Genomic DNA, 14,775 nt, shown 5'->3' with positions numbered 1-14,775 from the left:
GCAAAGAGAAAAGACAAAGATCACACCTTGGTTTCTGACTTGGGTAGATGATAGTCATATTTATTGAAAGGCAACATGGGATCATTTAGAAATTGTCTCTAAATTTAAAATTTCCCATCATATTAGATTATTTGCTACTCATGGATCCTGAGGCTAGTTTTGATATATACTAGTGAAAACAAATCATGACAGTATGCTCTTCCCAGAAATCAACACAAGTTCACAGTTGATGCAATCAATATTGCTTTTATTGGAGATTCAGGGGACATAGGACAAAGTCTCAAAAAATGTCAACAAAGTCACATTTGGTGCTTGCCTACTATTTAAAAAAACCCTGTTTATTTATGAACTCATTTAATGAGAACTGTGTGAGATATGGCCAATAATCATTTTGAAAACAGGATGACCTCAGTCATGAGGAAGTCTAAGTCTGACAATGCCAGATATCTAAGTGAAAATTTACAAGTCAAATATTCAGGTACTTCCAAACATCTAGATGTTTATCCTTAAACAGACCCGGCTTAATTGACTCCTTCAAGACAATTGGATTTTGAATCTTTGTGTTATTCTGGTGACTACTTTATTAATCATTACTAAATACCAAGTGAATGCAAAGAGGCTGGTAAAGAAGAGTGAGATTTTCTCGTTCTGGCTTTTTATAGCCGAAGTATTCTTGAGTTAGATATATGGGGAAGTGAAGATTAAAATAGCAAATAACCATTGATATTTTCAAAAACATAAGGACTATTGAAACAGTCATATATAAATATTTGTGCAGAAGCACTTATAAATACATACTGTGCACAAAATTGGTTAAGAAAACACTCATTTCAAGATCTGATTTGTTTAGGTGAACTAAGAACTCCAAATAACTTGATATCATTGAAGACATTGTACATATAACTTGGACCATTAGGCATCCTTTGGGGATGGACCATTGATAATTTCTGGACATAAAGACGTTAATTCATAGCTAGCTATTTTTCACATTAATGGGAGAAGCCAAAGAAGTGCAAAATTGATGCAATCTACCAGGTATAATGCTCCCAGATAACTCAGATGAAATGTTTTCATTGACCAAATTCAAGTTCATACTTCATTTAGACAGGGTGGAGTAGTTCAAGAGCCTCTGACATTAAACTGGAGGGCCCAGTTTCTGGATCTCACTCTGGTACACTCAAATGTGTGCTGTTCCATAAGTCACTCTAACTTTATGGATTTATCTCATCTACAGAAAAGGACATTGCAACAGATGACTTTTAAGCTCCTCCACCTCCCTTTGTATTTCAAGAATTTGAGATTGCATGCAGACCAAGGTAGAGAGTCTCATTTTGGAAAAAATCTCTCTCTCTCTCTCTCTCTCTCTCTCTCTCTCTCTCTCTTTCATCTATCTATTATCTATCTATATATATCTATATATCTATATATATGTATATATATATATATATATGTAATACACACACACACACACACCGTGGGTACCAAAAAATGTACACATTTTGAGAGATGTTATTTACGTATTACTTTTTGAAGTTGAATTGAATTATGGTAGCAATGTGTACTATGATATTTGCTCAAAAGATGATGTTAATCAAATCAATGCTAGCAGCATTCATTGTATTACAATTTTAATACAGTTTTTTCCCTTTCTTAAAATATGCATACATTTTTTGGCACCATATTTTTTTTCAATTTTCTGTCACAAAAATATAATCTATCAGTCCAGTGTAATTTAACCAGGAAACCAAAACATGTGAGGGGATAGTTAAATGAAATAGCTATTTGTTTACCTAAAAAATATCAAGGAATATAATATAGTGACATTGATTTAAATATTGTGACTAATGCTTTAGATATGAGCTTTGCAATTGCGATTCTGGATGTGAACACTGTATATGGCAGGTTGGCAAGTAACTTTGCCTCATTAAACCTCAGCTTTATTATCTTTAAAATAGGGATAATAATACCTATTTTGCAGTTTAAGTGAGTCAATATATAAAATGTTTAACATTTAATGCTAATTTGATATATACCAATTATTATTAACAGAAAAAAAGCCCAAGTTCTCGTATTATTTACCAGTCATTCTCACTTGCTTTAATGGCAAAGAAATACAATTATTATTCTAGGTGATACCTGGAGTGGGAGAGAGGAAGTGTGAGTGTGGAATCTTTACCTTATATGTTCATATACATTGGCATTAAATGTCTGGAGTGAAGTCAACCAGATGTGTGCATCAATAATTCCCTAAACTCACCATATAGATTACTTCCTCCTGGCTTTGCTTACATAATATTGAATCTGTCTAAAGGACCCTATTGTCTCCTTCCTTTCCATTTATCTAAATCTTTAACATCCTTCATAATTCATCTTATAATTTCTTCCTTAGGGGAACTTTCTTCCCTAAAGAGACCAGTTTTGCCCAGCTTAAAGTGACCTCCTCTGAGTATCTTATTTATATCATTTGTTTGGTTTTGGTTTTGGTCTTATCTGTTGATCCAATTTGTTACTTATCTTTTCAAAAGTTTACGTATCTCTGTCTAACTAGATTTAAACTGTTTAGAGGCAGTGACTATATCTCACAGAACCTAGGTTGCTTAATAAAAAGAATGGTTGATTGGTTAGTGTCAGGTGGGATAATGTGGAATTTCTAATGCTGCATTATGACTTTCCACCATTATTTTATATTTTGGATTGCCTTTGATTACTTTGTTATTTCAAGAGTACTTTATATTCTTTAGGTACTATTCTTTGGTACTATTCTTTAGTACCTATTAGTACCATTAGTACCTATTAGTACTATTCTTTAGTACTTTATATTCTTTATATTCACTCTTAAGATCAAACTCTGCATGTGGCTAAAAATCAATCTGTTTATAACATTAACTTTGTTTCTTAAAACATTAACACAGTTGTGCAGTTTTATATTTTAAAAATTGGTGCATTGATAAGCATATTTATACTAGGAAGACTTTTGAAAAAATTAATGCCATGATGAATTTAAATACAAACAGAGGAATACACATGAGAAAGGGAAAGTTCTTGGCTTATTCAAAATCTAGATGTCATTAAAGTTTTTCTGTTCCTTGAAAAGATTGCCTCTTGTTCTGAGAGTTCTATGGGCTGAAACTGCACAATTTGGGTATGCTGCTGCACAGGAGAAGTGTCGTCAGATGATCGCTTTGTTTCAACTTCAGAGTTGGCTTGAGTGTCCGTTGGTGCAGCACTCTCTGCAGTCTTTGGCCTTCATTGGGGAGACATCCCTGGGGGGGGGGAAGCTATAGGACCAGCTGAAAGGAACATCAACACAACTAAAAAAATAACAGAACATGTCACAGAAAGTTATCACATTGAAACTTTAATACAAATAAGTAAACGTAATGATGCTTTGGTGCCATTCTCTAACTACAAGTGAAATGCTGCATCACCAGAAAAGTGTAGTTCTTTTCATGTTTACCTCACTCAAGGATCAGAGGAGCAATGGTGTTGCTTGCATGTGTGTGAGGGCACCGCACTAAGCACTCAGGAAGAAAATATTCCATAAGATAAGCTTCAGGTTTATCCAACAGGCTACTTACTGAAATATGACACATAGGAAAACAAGAAAAGAGCACAAGACATTAAGGACACATTCAAATATCTGAAGACTAAATGCAAAATAAAATAATTGTGGACTCATAAGTGCTTTGCAATGTAGGAGTGAACGAAGTCACTAGAATTGTTAGGAATTAATGTCAGTTCCTTGTATTTGTAGTACCTGGCTCAGAGCATGACACATGGTGCTCAGTGAAAGAAAGAACAAAAGGAAGGAAAGAAAGCAGGGAGGAAGGGTGGGAAGGAGGGAGGGAGAAAAAAGAAAGAAAAGACTCTGAAATGAAGAAGAGGCAGAGGGATAGAGTATGCAGAGAGGAAAAGCAGCATGCTCGCATATTCAAAGACTTAGAAGCCAGGGAAAGCAGGTCTGCTTAATTCAGAAAGTGAGTGGTTGTAGAAAATGGAGTGGGGCAAATTTCAGGTGGTTTTGAAGATATTAAGATTCAATATGGAAAGTGTGGTGTGTTAAGATAACTATTGTAGGCTTTTAAAGGGAATATTAACATGATTGAAATAAATCAAGTGAAAAGGGAAACGTGAAACTCAAAGGCGTCAACCTAATGAGAAAAAACAAACCATACAGCAAAAAATTAAATGAAGGTATAAGGACTAAGAATATGGTCTCAAAATAGAAAGATAGGTATTTGTCTGGGTTTCTTGTGTGTTAATGTTGAAGAAAATGGCCTTGGAACTCAAATCTAGAATTTCCTTCTCTCGCTGGGTAGCTTTTTTCATTCTTCAGCTGTTCCTCTTTTCAGTCACTGCCTTTCCTAAAAATGAACTTTAGTCTTTACTGTTTTAGCATCAATGCAATAATATGATAGTAATACAGTACCTGAAGGTGGAATCAAATATAACTTTAAAGAGCAGCTGTTTGTACAGATAGGATTCAAGAGTTCTGGAGTTGTTCTTGTACATCTATTTTAAAATAGCTTCAGAAATTCTTAAAGCTGTAAGAGAACTTAGAGACCAACTAATCCAACCCACTCATCTTACAAATAAGGGTATTTGGGATTATTTGTATTAACATTTCTTTTATTATACAAAAGTTGTTATGAATGAAATATACTTTGCAGGTGGATTTTAATTTAACTAAACTCTTTATTGTCAGCCTCTTCATTAAGCTAGCACAATGGAGATGCATAATGAGTCAGGTACACCAAAAGGGATATGCTGCCACATATCACTGTTCTCTGCCCTAAGCACTTTGAATACGTTAAAGATTTTGGCTCTCTAGATGGCGGGTATAATATATTTTCCCTCTTAAACCTGTAAAATAACCTAGCGTTAATTATTGTTAACAGGTATTGTTGTTCTGTTCTGACCAGATATGCAATAACTGGTCAGATATGAATAAGTAAATATACATTTTACAGATTTTAGAATTCATTATTTTGTGAACATAGACAGGAGGGTGGGGTGCTAAGCTTTTACTCCACATGTATAAGAGTCATTTGTGAATAAATTAAAATGCTATTGTGTTAAGGAAAGATGTTTCACACAAGTTTTTGTGACTCCTTTGGGTAGCTTAATAATAGAAAGTCCTTGTATGCATGAGCAGATGAAAAGTAAACCAATGTATTGCTTTGGTGTATCTAGATAGATATAGCCCATACAAAACATCTCTTTTATAATGTGGAGCCAATTTTTAAAATGAATTTGGAGAATAAATAGTATAAATAAGTGAACCACTATATTCGAGGTGTTTATTATGAGTTAAATGTTTAACAAATCAGCTTTTGGGGGGCTTATGCCTACTTAATTGGAATGAGTAATCCCTTCTATCATCTCAACATGAGCCCCCTGTGGAATCCTTTTTGTCTCCTGAACGTATAAGCACCAGTTGAGACCTTTGCATTGCCTTACTTAGGCTCCCTCTGTGATCTGATTGTGATGATTCTCAGAATTTGCATCAGGAATATCTTCACATACTGAGCACATAGCAAGTGCCAACTGCCTGGCTGACCAATCAGCTCACTGCTGCTCTGCCTGGATTTTTCCTTAATAGTCAGATCTTCAAGATTCAGCTCCTTGGAGGGGGAGTCTCTAATCCAAGGACACACCAGGTTGAGACACCAAAAGGGAAGTTACTGCATATGTGATCTATGGCACAGTTTCAGTTACTCATCATGTGCATGCAAAATGGAGGAAAAATAGAAAAGAAGCTGTTTATTATGGCTATGATTTGGATTACTTAGATTAAATTAAAATTATCTCTGCCTAAGGCCATTTCCCTAGCATTTTATCTTATTCTAATAATGGAAATGAATTTCTTATGAATAATATTTACTATCCTAATATTTTCCATTACTTCGTTATCCAAAGTTAGGATGAAGATTAAATCAATAAAGAGTAGTAAATATTTTACAAATTTAATGCAAAAGACTTCACAATAGATAACCTTTTTAGAGATCATTAATTGCTAACATCTAGGTTACACACATTCATGCTTGCAGGAGAACATGAACCGCAAAGTCCTTTTATTCTTATATTAATTAACAAGAAATTATTTTTTGAAAGCTGACTTTAAAATATTCTACTCAGAGGCCATTTCAAATGATGAGAAATGCCAAAGGGGGGAAAAAATCTCAAGTAGGCAACATGTAAAGCAACACACAACTATATATGCACATTAGTATAATTACACATTGCAAATTATATTGGATGTATCTAATATCTAATTTATTGAAAGCTGATTCCACTTGAGATTTCAATAACAGCATCAACGTTTTGCAGGTGGCTCCTTCTGTAGGGGATCCAAAGCGAATTATTCCTCTAACGTGCTTACAACCCTCAAGTAAAAGCTGAAGTTCTTTCTCCATTGAAGGACCAATAAACAATGAACACTGGGAATAGTACCTTGATAGATAAAGCAAAGGGGAAAGCTCCACCAAACACAATATTCAGCATGGTCATTTATTCTGTTCCTTCTGTACATCGTATCCTTACTTGCTTCAAGAAACAAGAAACAAACTTAAACAGAAGCCTCATTATAAAATGTGGGGGAGGCTTCATATAGCATATTCTGAAGCAATGATATTGAAAAGCTAAGCAGGTGAAAAATTTTTAGATGATATTTTAGATCAATCGATAAAAGAGAAATGTGCATGTGAATGGCAAATTATATCTTTAATTGAAAAGAGACAGCACTACATTAAATTCCATTCTAGTAAAAATTATGATTAATTTGCCCTAAAGAGGGTACCAGATCAAAGCTCCATTTTGAGGAATAAGCTTTTGTGCTCATCTTTTTGTATGAATCAACCAATCATCAAATAACCAAATATATATTTGTGATCTTAGAAAATGAAGCATATTATTCAAGTTGATTGGATCCATTTTCTTGTTTCCCCCATAAAGATCTTTCTGCTAATTAGTCAGGGTTACTATTGAATTATTTAATTATCTGCACTTTTGTGCAATGAAATATGTTGTCATATCACATACTTTATCATGCTGTTGCTGTTCATACTTAATGACGCCTCTGTAGTTAGCAGTTTCCTTTGTTCTGCTCAGTAAGTGGTTTTAGAAAGGGGGTGAGCCAGGAAGGACGAGCCTTGGGGTTTGTAAAATAAAATCATACATTCCTGGTGCACATGCAAAAGCTTTATGTATTTACATGAATTCCTTTTTAGAAATTAAGTTGCAATTCCATTTGGAATGAGCTAAAAAGGTACATGTCAGTGACTTCGAATGCAGCCAGAACAGTATGATGATACCTTGAACTCTCAGTGTATTTCCATTGCAGTGCAATGATAAAACAACAATTTAATTTTTTTTAATCAGCAAGGAATGTCTTTAACAAGGAAGAAGTAAATTATGATAATTACTCTGAATGGTCGAATCCTTGAGCATTACTAATTAGCATTTATTGCTTGGATTATAGAACAATACATGTGAAACCGAACTGCGATTGCTCTTTTACGTGGAGAACTGAAAAAGGCAATGGACCAAAGAGACAGTATCGCCAGCAGTCAGGTCAGTAGTTTATATCTCCTTGATAGTGTGCAGGATTCCTCACTTTTGAAATATACAAATATGGTCCTCGATGTATTTAGCCCATTCATTTTTTGTATTAGGTACCTATTTACATATGCTATCACAGTCATGGGAGACTGAGAGGAGAAACATTTTGGCTATGATGTCATTTGGGGACAATTTTACCCATTGTGAGAGTTTAACAATAAAGAGCATAAAACGCTCTTTTTCATAAAAGTATGAATTTTTCTGTAAGAATATTGACTTAAAAAGGAAACAAAGGACTCAGTTCTTATTGAATAAAATTTTACATTCACCTTCCCACTTTCTCTTAGGAGGACAACAGTTTAAAATAATTCAGAAAAGACAACTGGTTTCTGGTTTAAGAGCTTTTTTTTTTTTCATTAGGAATTTGTAATAAAATAGATTCTGAATTTATAAATAAAGTAGATATTAATCAACGGACCAACATCGCTCACGTAAATAAACACCCCTCTTATAATCTGGCAACTTAAATTCCTAAATAACCTGGTAGGTAGGAGAGAAAGAGGAAAAATTAACCATTCATCATTCTCGCTGCAGTCACAACGTTCTCCCCATACCTCATTATAGCAAATGATGAGAAAAGAACCTTATATAATATAAAGCCAGTACCACATACAGTCACTAGTCTTCCAAATACCTTTATGGATTCTCTACACTGATCTTAATTTTCAGTTTAAAAGAATAAGTTTGACTAAATCTGTGAGAAGATTAAACAGGCTGGTGATAAAAATTAATTCTGCTGAATGAGCAAGTTCATTTGGATTGCAGAGATGCAAATAAGATAATACTTTTCTTTTCCTTTGACATATAAGCGGATTAGTTTAGAATGCTAAATTTGGTTTTATTAGAATATATTAGCAGTGTTTTAATTAATACTAATCAAATATTTTCTTTCCCTGGGGCTTGATGTGTTCCTAACGCTTTCTAAATCATCTGTCTTTTACCCATCAGCTGCCCCCCCCCACCAAATTACCAAAGCCTTTGTTACATTCTTCATAATTTTACTGTATTCAACAGAAAACTATGAGCTGTGTATCTAAAGTTGTCTTGCCCATAATATTAATTCCCAAGTGCTGGATTTAAAATGAGTACTGTTCATTGGTACAGTTGATTTTTTAAAAAAAGTGGCCTTAGAGACTCGAAAATAAACATCTTCTGTGTTTTTCTTTTGGGGAAAACTGTTGCAAAAGGAGTTTGGGCTGGTTCGTATAACTTGGTTTTATTCTCACTAGAGCTTCCTAGAGCTGTTAAATTTCCAACTGCATTCGTTTTGAGCTGGTACTTCTTAAGAAACAGGCAAAAATAGAATTAAAAAAAAGGGGGGAATCTAGTTAAAAATACGGTGAACCAGTATGCCCTGTGAATTGAATTTTAACTGTGTATTCCAAGGAGGTGCTGCATTGCATTTCACTCATTATCCCCTCCTTTTCTCTCTGCTTCCTGTCCTTCTGTGTCCGAAAGCTCCAGTTCACTTCTTTCTCTTTTCTTCCCCCAATGCACCCCCTCCAAATTCCCTGCCTTATTTTTTTTTTTATCTGCCAAGCTGGATTTGCACTTTTAAAGATCAGTATCAATAATGCCTTGCTTGTTTCGGTTGCACTCTCCCTTTAAAAGACAGCCCCCTCTAATTGATGCGTCTGGGCTAGTCTAGACTGGTAGTGATTGAACCAACCACCAATTATGTTATTCATTTCACTGAACTTCACTGATGGGCTCGGTGAGGAAGAAGGGGTGTTGAGAAACCTACCCTTACACTGAAGCAGTTCCCTGCTGAAATATAAAATCTTGTGTGTTGTTATGCACTCCTAAATGCCTATGTAATCAATTGTGTGATAGCAACCTCAGAACATGAGCAATCCACTTGGAAATACGTAAAAAAATGAAAGAATGCCTTGAAATACAAACTGTACCCCTTGTATTAAATTGCTATCCTGTTATAATTTGAAATCACAGAAGAATTATATCTAGCATGTTTTTATTGACCCATGTATACATTTTCATAAAATGAACTGCAGATATATTTTGAATTTGAAAAGCACCAAATGTTTTACAAATATTTGATATGAATCATGTGGTAATATGTATCCATAAGTTACATAGATGACTTTCCATAGTTTCCAAATACCTATGCATACAAACAGCTAAGATGGGGGAAAATCATTAATCCATTCTATAGAAACCAAAAGATGATTTGAAAATCAAATAACTTTTCTTTGAAGCACATTCAGACTATCAAAGGTTTGAAAGTAATATTTAAATATTACAAGTACAAGAGCTTTCAACAAAAGGCATGGTGCAATTGTTACACATTTCCTCTTCTCAATTTAGTTTTCTAATACAAAATGGTTTCTTGACTATGATTTGGAGTCAGTGACTAAAATTGCATTGAACACTTAAAAACAAAACAAAACAAAACAAAACAAAACAAAAAGACAGGGAAAGAACAGTTTCCTTAACCTTAGATTACAGGCATAAAACAAGGTTACAACCAATATACAACCTTTAAATAAAGAAAGCATTTGAAGTCAAGATTGATTTAGGTATTTTCCAAAAATAGAAGATAACTGTTGGCCCCAAAAAACTAAAATCATTTAAATGCAATTGTATATTGGAATTTTTCACAACAAAGGAAAGGTAAGTTACTGTTTCTTTTCTCTAACTATGAGATATCTCTAAATCACTAAAATTATTCTGTTACATAAAGTTAAAATTTCAGAAAACTACAAAGTAGGCAATGCTAATAATTACCTTAAGAGAAAATAATTTTAAATGTATTGTTTAGTGTTATAAATAGCTACATTGGATTGAATTTAAATCCTGGTAAATGTTTTTCCAATTTTTATATGAAGAATAATAGGTATAGATTACTCTTAAAGGATACAATAATTGTGTGAGTGCTATTTCTTTCCTTTTGCCATATATATTGGAAATACATATATTATATTGGAAATATACATATTATATTTCCAATCCCTATTACTTTTAAACTCATCACGTATAGCATTTTAATACAGATGCCAAGCAAGGAGGCTATCTCTCTCCTTTATTTTAATTTTGAGATCTTGCAAAGAAATGCAAATTTAGTCTTTAGTAACACCATCAATTCCATCCTTCATATAGAAAACAAGTGCAGAATATTTAGCCTATGGATATTTTAACCCAAACTATTGCTTCACCCCATCTGTGTCCGTGTGTTCACTGTCTAGCCATACATGATACATATGTGTGGACACTGAATACATAACATGTCCACATGCCCATTTTAATTGGGCACAATTTTAAGATTAACTGTTTTGTTTAAAAGTTGTAGGCATGGGGCATGCTGGGACCTCAGCTGATACGTTCTGAGGTCAAGCACCAGGTTCTGAGCTGTTCTTGTTATGCTCGCATAGCAATCCGTGTTGCTCTCAAGGAACAGACCATGGTAGATGAGTTCCACAAGCCTCAAGCATCAATAATATACATGCATACACATGGCAGTCAACAAGCTATTACAACAGAATATATACCTACTTTAACAGAAACCTAACAGCTGCCACTTTCTGGTCACCTGATCCCGCCTAACAATGAAAACCTCAGAGATGCACTTAATCACTTCAGACAAACTTTCTTTTCTTTTGTTTTTGCTTTACAATAAAAGTTCCACCAAATTTCCAGGATGCTAAAGCACTACTCACAGCTCCCAAGAGCCTAACCCGTGGATTTAAACGGTAAACATCACAAGTTAGGGTCTCAGGGATTGAGAGGAGCGCAACAAATTGCTTCTTGAGACAAAGCAAAGCAAAATAAGAATGACAGGCAATTTCTGTTTCAGCTTCATGACTAAAAGGCAACAAACAGGTGGCAGGGTATTCCCTGACTCTCTAAGCTTCCTTGGTTCACAAGACTTAGATTTCGCTTAAATATAATAGATACATACACACATATGTAGTATCTGTGAGCTCATATACATACCTGAACATACAATCGCGAGTATATCAGAGAAAACTCTTTGAAGCTTTGGGCAAAATTGTTTACTAAAATGGAAAATAATATGAATAGACTCAGAAATGCCCATGTTTTTAAAATCATGGTCTACAATAAGGGTTAAGTGTCTCTTCAAAGCTTTAATTTACAACCAGCACAAATGACTGTAAAGAAAATAGGAGGCATCTCTTTCCCCCTGGGCTAGCATGCCACATGCAAAATCATAGAAATCAGATTTTTAGAAGGAGAAGACCAAGATGTAGGATTTGGAGGCTGTGAGAGTATTAATACGAATAGCGTTTTAAACTCACCCATTGGAAGTGGAGCAGGGCTGCAGCCTCCTGTCGCACCATCCCGAGCACGGGGGGAAATGTGAGCTCTTAGTGCGCTAGCCTGGGCGAGGTGTTTCAATAGAGGACGGAGAACTGGGCGGGAGGGGGAGGCGGGGGCAGAAGCGATACACCAGATCTAGAGACTGTGTAACTCTGTAGTTTATGCTTTGACGAGAGGAAAAAAGGGCAGTTTTGGTGGGAGTGGAGGGGGGGACTGGGACTGATCAAATTTGGAAAATAGTTAAATACATATATACATACATATATACATACATATATATGAGAAGCCTTCCCAGAGCTGTTTAAAAATGTTCCTCCTTCTTTCTTTCGCATGCACTTTGCCCGCCCCGCAAACGGGGCCTCCGGTGCCTCAGTCGCTTGGCTGAAGCCAAGGCTAAGCCGCCCGGAGCCAGCACCAGGCTGTCATTTGTAGACGCGAAGTGGGAAGGGCGGGTGCAAACTGGGGAGACACGGCTGCCCTGCCCCACTCGCGCCGCGGATCCTTTGAAGCCTTTTGCCAATATTTCAGCGAATCTGAAGTATATTTTCCCTCCATCTTCGCAGACAGCTACTGGTTCTGTACCTGATGGTCATTTTTCCCCATCTGCCTGGAAGCTGAGCTTTCCTATGTGAAAGACGGCTCCTCCAAAAATGAAACGAAAGGGAGGGGAAGTGGGTAGGAAGATGACTCTTTAACATTTTTTTTCTTCCCCTTTTCTTTCTTCTATTCCAGTATGAGAAAGGTAAATGGCTGGCTAGTCAAAGAGAATAACAAAGCAGCCTCTGCAAGGAAGACTCTTGGAGGGGAACTCAAGCACTTAGTAAAACTGCTAAATATTTTGTATATCTATATATCTATATGCATCTAAAACCGCTAAAGCTCCAGGCGTTCCCCCTCCCCCCTTTCAAAACAGAATCATACCAGCAAGACAGCTAAATTATGTCTCTTTCCCCTCTGCACAGGGTCTACTCAGCATCCCCACCCCCACATCTTCAAGACAACTTTTTTTCTCACCTCTGTAGGTTCTTCTCAGGCACAATCCTCCATTCAGTTCAGTGTCTCTCCTTTTTCTCTCCCTTCCCCTTTCCTTTTCCTCTCAGAAAAGCTAGTCCGTCATCATTCTACCTAGTCTCTCTCTCTCTCTCTCTCTCTCTCTCTCTCTCTCTCTCTCTCTCTCTCTTCTCCCCTCTCCTTTTCGCCCTTTTTCTTTTACTATTAAAAAATAATAATAATGGCCCTTTCGACATAGCAGCATGAAGTGTCTGCCTTTGAGAAAGCACATTTAATCTTTACTGGCTCCCCTAGGCTTCAGTGAAGGAGAAGGCAAGAAAAAAAGGGGGGGGGGGAGAAAAAAAGATTGTAAGGGAGGCTGCTGACGGACAGCAAGCATCAGGCACAAATCAGCGACAAGTTGCATTTTCCTAGACCACACTGCCCCCTTTCTTCTCAGCTCTCTCCCTAGGCTCCTGGAAAGCCTGAGTGTCTGGTTACAGGAGGCAATGGGTCTCCTTTGCCAACCACGGTGCAGATTCCTCGCATGCCTGCTTAAATCGCTGGCAGAATAAGGAATCAATATCCCCCTCTAATCACCTTTAGCTCCTCTATGTCCTCCCCCCTTTTCTGAGAATCTTTGGTTCCCTGCGTGCTCCCCCGCCCTGCCAGGATCCTACATACAAAGCTTGCAGTCCTGTCATTTCTCACTTCCCTCCATATCTTGGAGACAAGACTCTCTTCAAATACCCTCTAGTGCTTGCTCCCTCTCTCTGTCGTAGTGTGTCTCATCCCTGACTCGCAGCATCAGATGCACTAAGGCATCTCCCTGACTACTAATGAGACCCAAAATACACCAGCAGGTCAGGGGGAAGACCAGACATTCTATTATACAAATACAAATTCAAAATCCCTCAGCCTGACACAGAGATCAGGTATCACATTTTCTAAAAGGATAAAACAGGGGAAAGGAGTGAAGAAGAGAGACCACAGTGCAGTTCTCTGCCTAATTGTTCTCCATCCCATGGTACTTAAAACACACGTACGTATGAGAGCAGGTGATGTATTTTGTGAATCTTGGTCAGTTTCTTTATGGAGAGAAAAATCAACAATGCCCAGATATTTCTTTGAAATCAGCATTTAGAGGGATAAAAAAAGCAGTGGTTCAATCTGTATTTTAAATATGTGGACACTCTAGTCAGGCATGTGATGACTACAGTGCTAAAATTCTTTTTCCTTTCAGTGGCTGGATTTTGCATGTTGACGATATTTGCCATACGTATTAATTTACCACCTACATTCCCTTGGATTTTCAAATGAACTCATCAGTCACGATAGCTCAACCTAACCCTTTGCTTCTACTGCAGATGTTTTCCTTATTCCTGAAGCATTTTGCTTCAGATGTCCATCAGATGTATACACACTTCATTGATTAGCCTGAAGCCCCTTGATAATGATAAGTGATAATTCAGATGACAAAAATGGCATAAGAAAAAATGAAATACATCTTGAGTTAAGGAAGCATCTTCTATCATTTCTGTCTGCATGTATTTTAAATGCTTGGCTACACAATAATCCTGTAAAATATGTATTGCCCAAAAACTAGGGTCTCTACCTATCTATACACACAATGGGTATTTTGCCATGTTAACCCAATTTCCCTGGCTAGAATCATGAAGACAACAGGCAGTGCTATGTTAAGTATAATACTGAGTTCTGTATATAGCGAGGAAGAGAGGGAGGTACCTGAAGATGCAGGTTTCCTCCAAATCAATGTTTTCAAAAGATAGATTTTTTGTGCTCAACTCAGACATTGTGCTTTGTCTCTGACTGTGACACCTGCAGTAGCACGGCTGGATGCCAAGGAAA

General features: G+C 36.4%; 1 long non-coding RNA gene across 1 annotated transcript; it reads right to left on the bottom strand.

The window, feature by feature from the left end:
- Positions 1-237: 237 nt before the first annotated feature.
- LOC308492254 lies at positions 238-13,222 on the bottom strand. The gene is made up of 3 exons (XR_013992484.1): positions 12,931-13,222; positions 11,895-12,008; positions 238-3,311 (listed from the first exon to the last, which is right to left on the bottom strand). It is a non-coding gene; the product is annotated as an uncharacterized lncRNA (long non-coding RNA).
- Positions 13,223-14,775: the final 1,553 nt, after the last annotated feature.

Source organism: Rhinolophus hipposideros, assembly GCF_964194185.1.
Source record: "Rhinolophus hipposideros genome assembly, chromosome: 24".
Taxonomy (NCBI): Eukaryota; Metazoa; Chordata; class Mammalia; order Chiroptera; family Rhinolophidae; genus Rhinolophus; species Rhinolophus hipposideros.
This window is presented reverse-complemented; position numbering and strand designations above follow the sequence as displayed.